Source organism: Manis javanica, chromosome 2 (genome assembly GCF_040802235.1).
Source record: "Manis javanica isolate MJ-LG chromosome 2, MJ_LKY, whole genome shotgun sequence".
NCBI lineage: Eukaryota > Metazoa > Chordata > Mammalia > Pholidota > Manidae > Manis > Manis javanica.
Window position 1 is genome coordinate 139074632 of NC_133157.1, and position 16650 is coordinate 139091281.

The window sequence follows — 16650 nt, forward strand, 5'->3', positions numbered from 1 at the left end:
ATAAAATACATCATGCCACTCCCTTCTGGCCTGTAAGGTTTCTGCTGAGAAGTCTGATGTTAGCCTGATGGGCTTTCCTTTGTATGTGATCTTATTTCTCTCTCTGGCTGCTTTTAATAGTTTGTCCTTATCCTTGATCTTTGCCATTTTAATTACTATATGTCTTGGTGTTGTCTTCCTTAGGTCCCTTGTGTTGGGAGACCTGTGGTTCTCCATGGCCTGAGAGACTATCTCCTTCCCCAGATTGGGGAAGTTTTTAGCAATTACCTCCTCAAAGACACTTTCTATCCCTTTCTCTCTCTATTCTTCTGGTACCCCTATAATAGGAATACTGTTCTGTCTGAATTGGTCACACAGGTCTCTCAATATTCTTTCATTCTTAGACATCCTTTTTTCTCTCTGTGCTTCACCTTCTTTGTATTCTTCTTTTCTACTTTCTATTTCATTTATCATCTCCACCGTATCCAATCTGATTTTAATACCCTCCACTGTGCTCTTCAACAATTGGATCTCCACCCAGAATTCATTCCTGAGTTCTTGAATATCTTTCTGTACCTCCATGAGCATGTTAATGATTTTTATTTTGAACTCCCTTTCAGGAAGAGTCATGAGGTTTATGTCATCTTTCTCAGGAGTTATATTTATTTTACTCTGAACCAGGTTCCTTTGGCATTTCATATTTGCATATGGTGCCCTCTAGTGTCCAGAAGCTCTGCTCTCTGGAGCTGCTCAGCCCCTGAAGCAATGTCGGGGGTCACAGGGGAGTGGTATCGGTGCCTGAAGGGAGAAAAGAGTTCCGTCCTGCTTTCCGGCTGCTATGCCTGTCTCCACTCCCTGAACCAGTGGGCTGAGCACACAGGTATAAGCCTCTATGGTTTGCATTTGTAGTTGCTGTAGACAGATCTTCCCTCTGGCTGGCCTAACGCCAGGGTTGGGTTTGTCGGTTTGCGGCCAGGTGGCTCTTGCCGGGAGAAAGGTGCAGTAGGATGCCTATCACGGAGGGGGGCCTTGGAGCTGTGTAGCCAACCAGGGAGCTGGAGCACCTGGAAATCGTGAAAGCTCCCAACCTGCTGAGCACAGTGCACCTGAAAAATTTTGTCTATCTGTCTTTTCTCCTGAAAAGTAAGCTGTGTGTAATCCTTGCCTCTTTAGCAGCCCTCTTGCTAAGGGCTTCCTTGCTAGGAACTCTCTCAGACTGCCTGCCTTTCTTTTGCCCCAGGGCAGCTGGATATGGATCCCTGCTTTCCACAAGCAGCTGGAATCTCAGTCTCTCCAGGAATTCTGCCTGTCTTAGTTTTCCAATCCCCTAATCACAAGAGTATCATGTAAGCACCATGAAATGTAGGTTTGTGCTCTCAGAGCAGATCTCTGGAGTTAGAGATTCAGCAGTCCCAGGCCTCCACTCCCTCCCCACTCCGTTTCTCTTCCTCCCGCTGGTGAGCTGGGGTAGGGGAAGGGCTTGGGTCCCACCGGGCCACAGCTTTGGTATGTTAACCTGTTCTGTGAGGTTTGCTCTTTTCTCCAGCTGTATGCAGTCTGGCGCAGTCCTCTTTCCTATTGCTCTTTCAGGATTGGTTCTATTAAATATATTTTTATATTATATGTGGTTTTAGGAGGAAGGCTCTGTCTCACCTCTCATGCCGCCAACTGAAATCCTCAAGTCTTCCAGTATGTTTTTTAAAGCAAACTCTAACCTTATCTTCACTTTGATCTGACTTATCAATTATATTGCCTTGACCAGATGACTTAGATTATAAGACTATTACCTTTTATTGAAAATGACATTGTTAAAAAGAAGTGGCTTTGGGAGAGATGCATGAAAAATAGAGTAGCAATAAGATACTGCAGGGGCTTAAATTGTTTCACTGGGAGAATTTTAATACTACGTTCTGAGAAGAAAAAGATACCAAAGAGTACATATAATTCAACCTGTTATTTTGTTGTTGTAAAGTCAGAGAAGGTAAGTGACTTATCTAGTGTAAATTGTGGATCCAAGACTAGAATATATGTCACTTGAGTTTATTTTTTCTTTTTTATTGAAGAATAACTGATATATAATACCCTACTAGTTTAAGATATACATCATTGTGATTTGATATTCTTATACATTACAAAACAATCCCCATTAGTCTAGTTACCATCTATCACCATAAAAAGCCATAATACTGTCTTTGACTAAATTCCTTATGCTGTATATTACATACCCTTGATTTAATTATTATATAAATTCCAGTTTGTACCTCTTTATCCCCTTACCCTATTATGCTGACCCCCAAACCTCTACCCTATATCTGGTAACCAATAGTTTACTTCCTGTATCTATGAGTCTGTTTCTGTTTTGTTTTATTTGTTCATTTGTTTTGTTTTTAATATCCCACATACAAGTGAAATCATATGGGATTTGTGTTTCTCTGTCTGACATAATTTCACTTAGCACAATACCCTGAGGTTCCATCCATGCTATTACAAAAGGCAAGATTTCAATTTTTTTTATGAATGAATAATATTCCATTGCATGTATGCTACATCTTTATCCATTCATCCATCAATGGACACTTAGATTGCTCCAAATCTTGGCTATTGTTAATAATGCTGCAATGAATATATGGGTACATATATCACTTAGAACTGGCATTTTTGTTTTCTTTGGATAAACACCCAGAAGCAGAATTGCTGGATCATATGGCGGTTTTATTTTTAATTTTTTTGATGAACTTCCATACTGCTTTCCACAGTGAATACACCCCAGTTTACATTCCCACCAACAGTGCACAAGGATTTCCTTTTTTCCATATTCTCCCTAACACTTGTTATTTCTTGTCTTTTCGATGATAGCCAATCTGGCTTGTGTGAGTTGATATCTCATTGTGGTTTTGATTTGCATTTCCTTGATAATCAGTGATGTAGAGCATCTTTTCATGTACCTGTTGGCCATCTGTATGTCTTCTTTGTACTGAAAAATGTCCACTTATTCTACTGCCCATTTCTTAAAAATCAGGGTTTTTTTTGGATATAAAGGTGTGTAGGTTATTTATGTATTTTGGACATTAACTGCTATTAGATGTATGACTTGAAGATATGTTTTCTCATTTAGTGGATTGCCTTTTTATTTTGTTCATGGCTTCCTTTGCTGTGCAAAAGCTTTTTAGTTTGATATACTCCCATTTCTTTATTTCTGCTTTTGTTGCCCTTGACTGAGGAGACTGGTCCAAAGAAATATTGCTAAGATTATCTTAAAACTTACTGTGGATGTTTTCTCCTAGGAATTTTTATGGTTTCAGGTCTTACATTCAAGTTATTAATACCCTTTTAATTTATTTTTATGTATGCTGTAAGACAGTAGCCTGGTTTCATTCTTTTCCAGGTTGCTGTTTATTAGCAAATAAATGCCATTTGTTGAAGACACTATCTTTTCCCCATTGTAAATTCTTGCCTCCCTTGTCATAGATCAGTTGACTGTATATGTATGGTTTTTTTCTGGGCTCTTATTCTATATCATTGATATATGTATGTATTTTTGTGCCAGTACCATACTGTTTTGCTTGCTATAGTTTTGTAGTATAGTTTGAAATAAAGCCATGTGATACCTCAAGCTTTGTTTTTTTTGCTCAAGATTGTTGTGGCTATTTAAGGTAATTTGTAGTTGCATACACATTTTAGGATTCTTTGTTATAGTTCTTCAAAAATGCCATTTGTATTTTGATAGGGCATTTCATTGAATATATAGATTGTTTTGGGTACAATGGACATTTTAACAATATTAAAACTTTCAATCCATGAGCATGACATATCTTTCTATTTCTGCTTTCATTGTCTTCAATTTCTTTCAATTTTCAGAGTATAGGTCTTTCACCTCCTTGGTTAAATTCATTCCTAGGTATTTTAATCTTTTTGATGTAATTGTAAATGGAATTTCTCTTTCTGATAGCTCATTATTAGTGTATAGAGTTACAACAAATTTCTGTATATAAATTTTTTATCCTGTGACTTTACTGAATTGACTAGTTCTGATAGCTTTTTGTTGGAGTCTTTAGGGCTTTCTATGTAAAATATCATGCCATCTGCAAATACTGACATGTTTCCTGTTTCCTTTCCAATATGGATGACTTTTATTTATTTTCCTTGCTCCAGCTAGGAATATTGCAATACTAGTTGAATAAAAGTGAGAATGGGCATCCTTATCTTGTTCTTGATCTCAGAGGAAATGTTTTTAGCTTTTCACTTTGAGTCTGATGCACTGTCTTTGTTATATATGGCCTTTACTATGTTGAGCTATATTCCTTCTATACCCACTTTGTTGATAGTCTTTATCATAAATACGTGTTGAATTTTGTCATTTGCTTTTTCTGCATCTATTGAGAGGATCATATGATTTTTGTTCTTCATTCTGTTAGTGTGGTCTATCATGTTGATTGATTTGCAGATGTTGAACTATGCTTACATCCCTGGAATAAATCTCACTTGATCATGGTGTATATACTTTATCCCTTCTTTTAAAATTAAGGTTATCATGTATTTATCATGTATATACAGTCTTATGAAGGTTTCACATGAGCAACATTGTGGTTTCACCATTCACCCATATTATCAAGTCCCCCTAAAACACCCTACTGCAGTCACTTCCCATCAGCATAGTAAGATGCTATAGAGGCATTACTTGTCTTCTCTGTGCTATACTACCTTCCCCATGACCTACCTATATTGTATGTGCAAATTATAATGCCCCTTAATCCCCTTCTCCCTCCCTCCTCACCCACCCTTTCCAAACGCTTCCCTTTGGTAACTGCTAGTCCCTTCTTGGAGTCTGTGATTCTGTTGCTCTTTTGTTTCTTCAGTTTTTTCTTTGTTCTTATACTCCACATATGAGTGAAATCATTTGGTACTTGTCTTTCTCCACCTGGCTTATTTCACTGAGCATAATACCCTCTAGCTCCATCCATGTTGTTGCAAATGGTAGGATTTGTTCTCTTCTTATGGCTGAATAATATTCCATTGTTTATGTGAACCACCTTTTCTTTATATAATCATCTACTGATGGACACTTAGGTTGCTTCCATACTTTGGCTATTGTAAATAGTGCTGTGATAAACATAGGGTTGCATATGTCTTTTTGAATCTGGGATCTTATTTTCTTTGGGTAAATTCTAGGAGTGGAATTCCTGGGTCAAATGGCATCTCTATTTTCAGTTTTTTGATGAACCTCCATATTGCTTTCCACAATGGTTAAACTAATATACATTCCCAACAGCAGTGTAGGAGGGTTCCCCTTTCTCTGCATCCTCACCAGCATTTGTTGTTCCTAGTCTTTTCTATGTTGGCCATCCTAACTGGTGTGAGGTGATATATCATTGTGGTTTTAATTTGCATTTCCCTGATGATTAGTGATGTGGAGCATCTTTTCATGTGCCTGTTGGCCATCTGAATTTCTGCTTTGGAGGAGTGTCTGTTGAGATGTTCTGCCCATTTTTTAGCCGGGTTATTTGTTTTTTGGGTGTTGAGGCATGTGATCTCTTCATGTACTTTGAATATTAACCCTTTATCAGATAAGTCATTTATGAATATATTCTCCCATACTGTAGGATGCCTTTTTGTTCTACTGATGGTGTCCTTTGCTGTACAGAAGTTTTTAGCTTGATGTAGTCCCACTTTTTCATTTTTGCTTTTGTTTCCCCTGCCTGAGGAGATGTGTTCAGGAAAAAGTTGCTCATGTTTATATTCAAGAGAGTTTTGCCTATTTTCTTCTAAGAGTTTTATGGTTTCATGGTTTACATTCAGGTCATTGATCCATTTCGAGTTTACTTTTGTGTATGGAGTTAGACAGTAATCCAGCTTCATTCTCTTACATGTAGCTGTCCAGTTTTGCCAATACCAGCTGTTGAAGAGGCTGTCTTTTCCCCATTATATATCCATGGCTCCTTTATTGTATATTAATTGACCATATATGCTTGGGTTAATATCTGGACTCTCTATTCTGTTCCACTCATCTATGGTCTGTTCTTGTGCCAGTACCAAATTGTCTTGATAACTGTGGCTTTGTAGTAGAGCTTGAAGTTGGGGAACGAGATCCCCCCCACTTTATTCTTCCTTCTCAGGATTGCTTTGGCTATTCGAGGTCTTTTGTGGTTCCATATGAATTTTAGAGCTATTTTTTTCCATTCATTGAAGCATGCAATTGGTATTTTGACAGGGATTGCATTGAATATGTAGACTGCTTTAGTCAGGGTGGTCATTTTGGCAATATTAATTCTTCCTACCCAAGAGCATGGGATGAATTTCCATTTATTAGTGTTCTCTTTAATTTCTCATAAGAGTGTCCTGTAGTTTTCAGGGTAGGTCTTTTACTTCCTTGATGAGGTTTATTCCTAGGCATTTTATTCTTTTTGATACAGTTGTGAATGGAATTGTTTTCCTGATTTCTCTTTGTTAGTGTATAGGAAAGCAACAGATTTATGTGTATTAATTTTGTATCCTGCAACTTTGCTGAATTCAGATATTAGGTCTAGTAGTTTTGGAGTGGATTCTTTAGTTTTTTTATGTACAATATCATGTCATCTGCAAACAGTGACAGTGTGACTTTTTCTTTACCAATCTGGATGCCTTTTATTTCTTTGTGTTGTCTGATTGCCTTGGCTGGGACCTCCAGTACTATGTTGAATAAAAGTGGGGAGAGTGGACATCCTTGTCTTGTTCCTGATCCTAGGGGAAAAGCTTTCAGCTTTTCACTGTTAAGTATGATGTTTGCTATGGGTTTGTCTTATATGGTCTTTATTACATTGAGGTACTTGCCCTCTATCCCCTTTTTGTTGAGAGTTTTTATCATGAGTGGGTGTTGAATTTTGTCAAGTTTTTTCAGCATCTATGGAGATGAACCTGTGATTTTTGTCCTTTTTGTTGATGTGGTGTATGATATTGATGGATTTTCAAATATCGTATCATCCTTGCATGCCTGGATTAATTCTGACTTGATCATGATGGATGATCTTTTTGATGTATTTTTGAATTCAGTTTGCTAATGTTTTGTTGAGTATTTTACGTCTGTATTCATCAGAGATATTGGTCCATAATTTTCCTTTTTTCTTGTGTCTGACTGGTTTTGGCATTAGAGTGATGCTGGCTTCATAGAATGAATTTGGAAGTATTCCCTTCTCTTTGAATTTTTTGGAAAACTTTAAGGAGAATGGGTATTAGGTCTTCTTAAAATGTCTGGTAAAATTCAGTGGTGAAGCCTTCTTGCCCACTGATTTTTTTCTCAAGTAGTTTTCTGATTTTCAATTCCATTTCATTGCTGGTAATTGGTCTGTTCAGCTTTCCTGTTTCTTTCTGGGTCAGTCTTCAAAGGTTGTGTTTTTCTAGAAAGTTGTCCTTTTCTTCTACCTTATCCAATTGTTAGCATATAATTTTTCATAGTATTCTCTAACAGATTTTTGTATTTCCATGGTGTCCGCAGTGATTTTTCCATTCTCATTTCTGATTCTGTTTATGTGTGTACACTTCTTTTTTTCTGGGTAAGTCTGGCTAGGGGTTTATCTATTTTGTTTATTTTCTTGAAAAACCAGTTCCTTGTTTCAGTGAAAAAGTAGCTCCAGTTTTATTCTTCTCAATTTGTATATTTCTACTCTGATCTTCATTATGTCTCTCTTTCTACTGACTTTGGGCTTCAATTGATTTTCTTTTTCTAGTTACATTATTTATTAATTTAGATTTCATTTGAGATCATTCTTCTTTTTTGAGGTAAGCTTGTATTGTAATATACTTTCCTCTTAGAACTGCCTTTGCTCTATCCCACAGGTTTTAGGGTTTTGAGTTGTTTCCATATATTGCCTGATCTCTGTTCTTATTTGGTCTTTGATTCCTTGGTTATTTAGGAGCATGTTTTTAAGCCTCCATGTGTTTGTGTGCATTTTTGTTTTCTTTGCATAATTTATTTCTAGTTTCATACTGAGAAGCTGTTTGGCACAATTTCAATCTTTATGATTTTACAGAAGCTCTTTTTCTGTCCTAGTATGTAATCATTCCAGAAAATGTTCCATGTACACTTGAGAAGAATATGTATAGAGCTGCTTTTGGGTGGAATATTCTGTAGATGTCTATTAAGTCCCTCTTTCTGAAGCATTGTTCATTGCCTCAGTCTCCTTCCATATTTTCTGTCTGATTGATCTGTCTTTTGGAGTGAATGGTGTGTCGAAGTCTCCTAAAATGAAAGCATTGCATTCTATTTCCCCCTTTAATTCTGTTAATATTTGTTTCACATATTTAGGTGCTCCTGTATTGGGTGCATCAATATTTATAATGGCTATATTCTCTTGTTGAAGTGACAGTTTTATCATTATATAATGTCTTTCTTTGTCTCTTGTTACTTTGTTTTGAAATCTATTTTGTCTGATCTAAGCAGTGCTACTCCTGCTTTTTTCTCCCTATCTTTCTGGGTGTAGTATTTTTAGAGTGAGATCCTTCTGTTTTGTTCCATTAAATTTATCTGCCACTCCCTTCTGGCCTGTAAGGTTTCTGCTGAGAAGACTGTTGATAGCCTGATGGGCTTTCCTTTATATGTGATCTTTTTTCTCTCTCTGGCTGCTTTTAATACTCTATCCTTGTCCTTGATCTTTGCCATTTTAATTATATATCTTGGTGTTGTCTTCCTAGGGTCCCTTGTGTTGGGACATCATGCACTTCCATGACCTGAGAGACTATTTCCTTCCCCAGATTGGGAAAGTTTTCAGTAATTATTTCCTGAAAGAGACTTTCTGTCCCCTTTTCTCTCTCTTCTTCTTCTGGTATCCCTATAATGTGAATGTTGGTCCATTTGGATTGGTAGCACAGTTCTCTTATTATTCTTTCATTCCTAGAGATCCTTTTTTCTCTCTGTGCCTCAGTTTCATTGTTTTCCTGTTCTCTAATTTCTATTTCATTTACCTTCTGCTCTACCTCATCTAATCCACTTTTACATCCCTCCAGTTTATGTGTTTTTCAAAGTTTCTATCTCTTTTTTGAAGTCTTCCCTGAGATCTTGAATATTTTTCTGTAGCTCTATGAGCATGTTTATGATTTTTATTTTGAAATATTTATCAAGAAGTTTGGTGATTTCAGTTTCACTTAGCCCTCTCTCTGGCATCTGAATTTTTGTTTGTACAACTTTTTTGCTGTTTCATGTTCTCATGATTCTTATGGAATAATAACTTTGTCTAGGTGGAACCCTCTAGTGCCCAGAAGCTCTACTCTCTGGAGCTGCTGAGCACCTGGAGCAATGGTGGGGGTCACACGTGAGTGGCTCTGACACATGCTTGGAGGAAAGAGCTCTTTCCTGCTTCCCAACTGCAGTGCCTGCCTCCACTGCCAGGGCCAGTGGGCCAAATGCACAGGGAGGAGCCTCTGCATTATGCCCCTGTAGCTGCTGTAGGTATGTCCACCCTCAGGCTGGCATGGTACTATGGTGTGGGCAGCAGGTGTGAAGATGGGTGCCTGCTGGGAGGAAGGAGAGGCAGGCTGCATGTCACAGTGGGGGGCCTTGGGACTGGGTTGCCATCCAGGGAATCTGAAGCTCCTAACAGTTCTCAACCTGCTCATCTTGAGTGTGCTGGGATGATTTTGTCCACCTGCTATTTCTCCTGAGGAGCAAGCTCTGTGTGATCTTTTCCCCTTTAGCACCCTCTTGCTGTTGGGAATTCTTTAAAAGTGCCTGCCTTTCTTTTGTCCCAGAGTGGCCAGTTTTGTGTACCTGTTCTCCAGAAGTGGCTGGAATCTCAGTCTTTCTGACAATTCTGCCTGTCTTTGCTTTCCAACCTCTCTAATCTCCAGAGCACCATGTAATGTGGGTTCATGCTTTTGGAGCAGATCTCCAGGGGAGGGTGTTCAGGAGTCTTGGGTTTCTACTCCCTTCCTGCTCCTTTTCTCTTCTTCCTGACTGTGAGCTGGGGTTGGGGGAGGGCTTTGATCCTGCTGGATCATGGCTTTGCTACTTTACCTTTTTCTCTGGGGTCTTCTGTTTTCCCTGATGCAGGTAGTCTGTTCTGTAGTCTTTGGGTCACTCTTTCAGGATTAGTTGTATTTGCTGTATCTTCATGTTATATGTGGTTTTGGGAGGTTTCTGCCTCACTTCTCAGGCCACAATCTTCCCCCACCCTACCCTCTTTCTCAGTGTACAATCTTTTTAATGTACTGTTGAATTTGGTTTGCTAATGTTTTGTTAGGATTTTTTCACCTATATTCACTGGGGATATTAGCCTTCAGTTTTCTTTTTCTATGGTTTCTTTGATTTTGGTATCAGGGGAATGCTGGCCTCATGAAATAAGTTTGGAAGCATTCCTTCCTCTTCAATTCTTTTGGAATAATTTGAGGCTAAGCATTAACTCTTCTTTAAATGTTTGGTAGAATTCACCTGTGAAGTCTGATCCTTGACTTTTGCTTTTTGGGAGTTTTAAAATTACTGATTAAATGTCATTACTTGTTAATTGGTCTATTCAGATTTTCTATTTCTTCATGATTCAGTCTTGGAAGGCTGAATCATTTCTTCTAGGTATTCCAATTTATTAGCATGTAATTTTTTATAGTAGTATCTTATAACCCTTTGGATTTCTGTGATGTCAGTTGTAACTTTTCTTTTATTTCTGATTTTATTTTTAACCCCTCTCTTCCTTGATAAGACTGGTTAGAGATTTATCAATTTTGTTTGTCTTTTCAAAGAACCAGCTTTTAGTTTCATTAATATTTTCTATTTTTCTCATTATTCCCACTCAGATCTTTATTGTTTCCCTCCTTTTACTAACTCCGGACTTTGCTCTTCTTTTTATAGTTCTGTTAGGTGTACTATTAGATTGTTTCTTTGGGAATTTTCTTGTTTCTTGAGGTAGGGCTGTATTGCTATGAACTTCTCTTTTGCATTTGCTGCATCCTATAGATTTTGGAGTTTGTTTCCATTTTCTTTGGTCTCCAAGGTATTTTTAGAGTTCCTCTTTCATTTCTTTTTTGATCCATTGGTTGTTTAGTAGCATGTTCTTTAGTCTCTACATTTGTATTTTTTCCAATGTTCTTGTAAATGATTTATAGTTTCTTATGGATAGAAATGATTCTTGATATAATGTCAATCTTCTTGAATTTATTGAGACTTGTTTTGTGGCTCAACATGTGATCTATTCTGGATAATGTTCCATGTTCACTTGAAAAGAATGTGTATTCTTCAGTCTTTGGATGAAATTTTCTATGTGTATATTAATCACATCTTGGTATCAAACCAAGGTTTCTTTATTGATTTTCTGTTTGGATGACCAATCCACTGATGTAAATGGGAGTATTCTAGTACTGTTGTATTACTGTCAATTTCTAGAGGAAATAATGGAGCCTGTGCTACTTCTTTTGTCCCCCAGCTTTGTTGAAATAAGGGTGATAATTAATTATTGGGGTGAGTGTTCTAGAAGTACCACACTCTGAGATTTCCCTTCCTCTCTGCTTACCACTGAATTGTGGATGTCTCCATTTGTGGGAGCTATAAGCTACCAAGCTCTAGGTTTGGGTAAGGTCTTGGGCTGTGCTGAATGTCCTTCAGTAATTAACACTATAGTGCCAAGCTAGGCAGTCAACCAGCTTGCAGCTTAGTTATGGGGACTGGAGGGCAGAAGATGCTGGGAAGATCTTAGAATTAAGTGATTTGCAGACACAAAGGGGAGAGTGACTTAAGCCTGGTGTGATAGGTATAGGTTGGTGGGCTGAGTCTTTGAGGCTGGAAGAATGCAGATAAACCAAAGAGCAAGAACCTTGGGCCCTGAGAGTATCAGGAGGATAATGACAGTCTGATCCACACCCAAAGTCCACAGCAAGAAAGGCAGTGGGAGACAGAGAAGTGAGCTCAACTGAACTCTCACTTCTTACCAACAATTGTTTCAAGGAAAGCCCAAAGTGGGGTGAGAAGTCTGTAGCACACATTCCAGAAAAGGCATCTTAGCTCCTAATGGAGTGCTGTAGAATGAAATGCACATCTAGTGCTTTGGATGACATCAGATCTGAACTATGGGGAATAAAAGGAATACCTATGAAAGCAGAGCAGAGAGTAGGAGGAGCCTGGCTCCTGGGTGAACTGATTGAGCCAGCCAGCCCTGAAGCTTGCCACATCTCTAGACATACTTTATGAGATAACACATGTCCCTATTGTTTAATTCAGGTGTAGCCAGGGAACAATAATCACAGCCCAATTCAACCTGACACATCTTGATTATAGACTACAAAGCAAATAAGTTAAATGTAATTATTTAGCTATAGATATAAAATATGGAGGTGGAGAGAGAGGAGAGAGGGAGAAAGAGATGGAGAACATGGAAGTTTCTGCAAAAGAGAAGAAAGTGTTAATAGCATGTACTTAATAGAAGTCATTATAAAGTATGTAGTTGAATTTTGGGAAATGAAACCCTAGACTGTAGAGCAATAGGAGTATGACACTTCACCAACGACCATGGGAGAAAGTACAACTCCCTGAGGTATTAATGACATTCTAATCTCCTTAAAGAACACTTTTACATATGGCACCTCTTAGTAATTTAATTAATTCAAAATCTGCTTAACCTGAAAAATTACATCTAGTAACGGGGGTGGGGGGGTGATTATCTACATTTGTTACTATTATTTTGATCATTTGGAAACTTCAAAAATTTCCAGGTAGTATTGTCATTTTTCACATCTAGAAAATGTCTTCCTTTCCCACCAGGAACCAGTCTCCAGAAAAAGGGAATTTGGAAAAACCACAATGCTTCAAGTCATTAGTGAGTATTTAGTATTTACTGAAATTTATCACCTTAAGAAGACGTAAGAATGCCATAAATCAAAAAATGTCAGAAACTTTAATATTTCTGTTTCAGCTAATTTAATAAATTTAATGCTGGGGTGTACATTTGAAGGCCAACTTATTTCACTGGTTTTTAATCAAGTTTATCGAAAAGATTCTTCTGATATAAAAAAAATGTGTCCTTTGCATCAGGTAAGGTTCCTAAACTTATTCAGAACTGATCAAGTGCTTTTGCTCTGGCTGAGAAGCATTTTTTTTTTTACACTAGTTTCAGAATGGGCATGCCTGTGCTGGTGTGGGGAAAATTAGAAGCACATGCTAACTGCTTGCTTTTGTGGGTGTGGTGTACACTGCAATTATCTCCTTGTGGATGTTTGTCTGGGTGCCCCACAGCTGCTTGTATGGGAACCAGCAACTACACATGGTCCTGCACAGATGTTCCTCTTCAACCCTTTTAAAAAACATAAGGGAAGTAATAGGATAATTGGTTTGTCATCTTTCTGCTTATTTCTCAGTCAGGGTGGACTTTAGATGACAGCCAACTTTAGGACTTGCCTAAAGGTTAAATTTTAAAAACCCAGTATGGATAACACACATAGTAAGTTACACATTCTAAAAGTATATGGAAGATTGTATTCATTTGCTAGGACTGTCATATCAAAGCACCACAAACTGAATGGCTTCAACATCAGAAATGTATTGACTCACAAGGTAAGATGTGGGCAGAGTTGGTTCCTTCTGAGGGCCATGAGGGAAGGCTCTGCTCCAGGCCTCTCCCCTTGGCTTGTAAACATCTGTCTGCATGTGCACGTAGAATTCTCCCTGTGTATGTTTCTGTGTCCTAATCTCTTCTTATAAGGTCACCGGCCATATTGGATTAAGGTCTATCCTAATTTATAATTTAACTTAATTCTCTGTAAAGATCCTATCTCTAAATAGAGTCACATTATAAGGTACTGGAGGTTAGACCATCAACATAAGAATTTTAGGAAGCTACAGATCAACCCATAACAAAGTTATAGTACTTTATTCTCAGTAATTAAGTTACGGAAAGTCAAAAACAAAATTACAGTATGTGGCAGTATTAGGTCCTAATTTGTTAGATATAATTGAACTTAGATTTCACAAAATAAAAAAGCACTGCTAAAGTAATCTGGATATTTTTCAATGGTAAGGCACTTATACAAAATAACAGATGACTAGCAGTTTCTTAGACAATTCAGCACCACAAATATTTTTCCCTTTGAGGTGTCTGACAGCTTTCTTTCTTCAATTTTTCAGTTTTCCTGGCCAGACAGAGTTCTGCGCTGAGCTTCTCATCTCCTCTTTACAACAAATAACTGCATGTTCTCAGGGGTGATCTATGAGTACCAAGAACTCCACCCCAAAGTCTGACTATTGGATTCAGTGATACAAGACAGAAATCAGTGGTTCTCCTTAAAGACAATCCCCTTCACACCACATTTAATTATGTCCATTCACTGTGTATTCTGTGTCCTTATTTCTTCTTTTCTCCATCCCCTGCTTTTCCTCTGCCTTAGTTCCCATCTTCACTTCTTCCCCAAGGAAACAATTAAGACTCCTACTCCAGTAATGCACAAGCACACCTTGACTCACCAGCTGGTATATCAAATGCAAGATACTCACACCTACATGTACCACCTGCCTTGGGCCTTGGCCCCCTACTTTGATCCTAAGAAGCAGAAATTAAAAGAATGCTAGATTATTTTTAAAGCTGACTTGATGAAAAACTGAAGAAAAACTTTAATACTGAATTATTTTCTTGGCTTTAAATATGGTTGATTGACAAAAGTTATACTTAATCATATTGTTTGGACATGCTTCTATTACATTAAAGTATATTAGAATTAAGGCAAAAATGTTAGTCTTTCATAATATAATGGCAGTTTCTGACTTGAGAAAATAAATCTAAGCCAAGTGATTGGATTTTAAGACTTTTTAGCAATGGTAGAAATGTATAGCATCTAGTATAATTATTTCTTCTGAAATGATTTTTAGTTTTAAAATACAGAGTACAATTTGATAAAGGGCTCATTCTCTGAACACATGTGAAGTGTCTTTTGAACAATTGTTTGACTTCCAAATTTTGAATGTAATATAGTAATTCACAATATTTCTTCCTGAGAAGAAATATGCTAGCTAGGCAAGTCCAGCAAGCATTTTTTCAACATCTTTTTTGAGGTATAATTGATGTACAATAAACTGCATATATTTAAAATCTACTTTTGATTATGTTCCACATTTTGATAATATATGAAATATATGTCCATCAAGATAATGAAGATGCCCCAGATTTCCCTGGGCCCCTTTTTAATCTTTCTCTCTTGCTTCTCTCCTCCACCCCTTCCCTAAATCCAGGCAACCACTGGCAATGCTAGAGTTGACTTGAGCCCTGTGCTCCTGAGAAACAGCAGGTAAGAAAGAAAGAGTACATACTAAAGGATGTACTGCCTCCTTGAACATCTTCTGAGATCCATGACCAGCTACCTCAGGATTCCCATCAGACTCTGGGTGACTCTTGTCCCTGTGCCTTTGTGAAACCACCCCTTTCTGATTCTCTGAGATGTTCCTCATTAATGCACATCCTCCCTGTGCAGTGGTCTGAGGGATACTATCTCCTTAATTGTCCAGTGAACTTTATATTTGACAGTGGGCACCATGACTCCATAGGATTGGACTTCACCTTTTGAATCCCTGTTCACTCCACCCAGGTGATGAGGCTTTCAAAGGGCTTTCTTCCCAATCAGCCATGAGGGGACGCAACAGGATGACTGGCTTCTGGTCCTGTTCTCTGACTTCTGTCGGAACTCCCTACTGGAACCGCTGTGAGGATTTGGTTTGCATCTTTCTGTGCGTTGTTGGTTTCTCTTGGTTTTATGGTCTGTCCGTTTGGTGATCTCTAAATGAACTGACAGTTTGTGAAGATCTCAAATACATTGAATGAAAGACAATAAAGAATCTGATTTATTGGTCTGTTCTTTTTGTCTATTTTACCTATTTTGAGCTCAAATCAATGAAGAGTTCATACCCTTTGGGAAGAAAACAGTTCTTTGATATGATCCAGTGAATTTGTAATTCTGTGTTTACCTTGACTCATGACTAAAACTTTTAATCAAAGCTATAAGCTTTCTTTCACTGTGTTATATGTTTTTATGTCTGTTATTTGGAAGGAACTTTACCTCTCATTGTGTGAATGTGTAATGTTTTCCTACCTCCAGGTATTAATAAACTCGATTTTAAAAGTTGTTAAATGAAAGCAACTATACACAGACTTGCTGAGAGAGAAACAAACACATAAATTGAATATTTCTAAAATTCCCAAAAGTTAAGGAAATTTAACTTCCAGTACTTTCAATATTCTTTAAAAAAAGGTATTCTTATAGAAACCAACTCAAACATTCTCCCTCTGACAACAGGCTGAATAACATCATATCTTTAATTGTCTCGTGCATATTATCCTTGGCACCACTGATCTACTTTCTGGCACTAGAGATTAGCTTTTATTTCTTAGAATTGTATGTAAGTGGGATCATACAGAATGTACTCTTTCTTTTTTGCCTAGCTTCTTTCAATAACCATAATATGGTTGCCCGCATCAGCAGTTCACTACCTTTTACTGCTGAGGAGTGTTCTACTGCATGAAAGTACAATTTGTTTTTCCATTCGCTCACTGCTGGATATTTGGGTTGTTCCCAGCTGGGGACCACTACAAATAAAACTATAATGAACATTCACGTACAGCTACTTTTATAGATATATGCTTTCATTTCTTTGGCGTCAGTACCCAGAAGTGAGAAGGCTGCTACTTAACAAATTTAAATCTTCAGCTCTGTACTAACCATTTTCTGTTAGAATTTCTT

The 16650-nt window shown here is 37.7% G+C and overlaps 1 long non-coding RNA gene across 1 annotated transcript in view; it reads left to right on the forward strand.

The window, feature by feature from the left end:
- Positions 1–15666, forward strand: part of LOC140845237 (uncharacterized) — a 31235-nt gene extending 15569 nt beyond the window's left edge. Inside the window, exons 3-5 of the long non-coding RNA XR_012124026.1 lie at positions 12692–12746; positions 15149–15204; positions 15502–15666. This is a non-coding gene — a long non-coding RNA (uncharacterized lncRNA). The remainder of the gene's footprint in view (positions 1–12691; positions 12747–15148; positions 15205–15501) is intronic.
- The last annotated feature ends 984 nt before the right edge of the window (positions 15667–16650 follow it).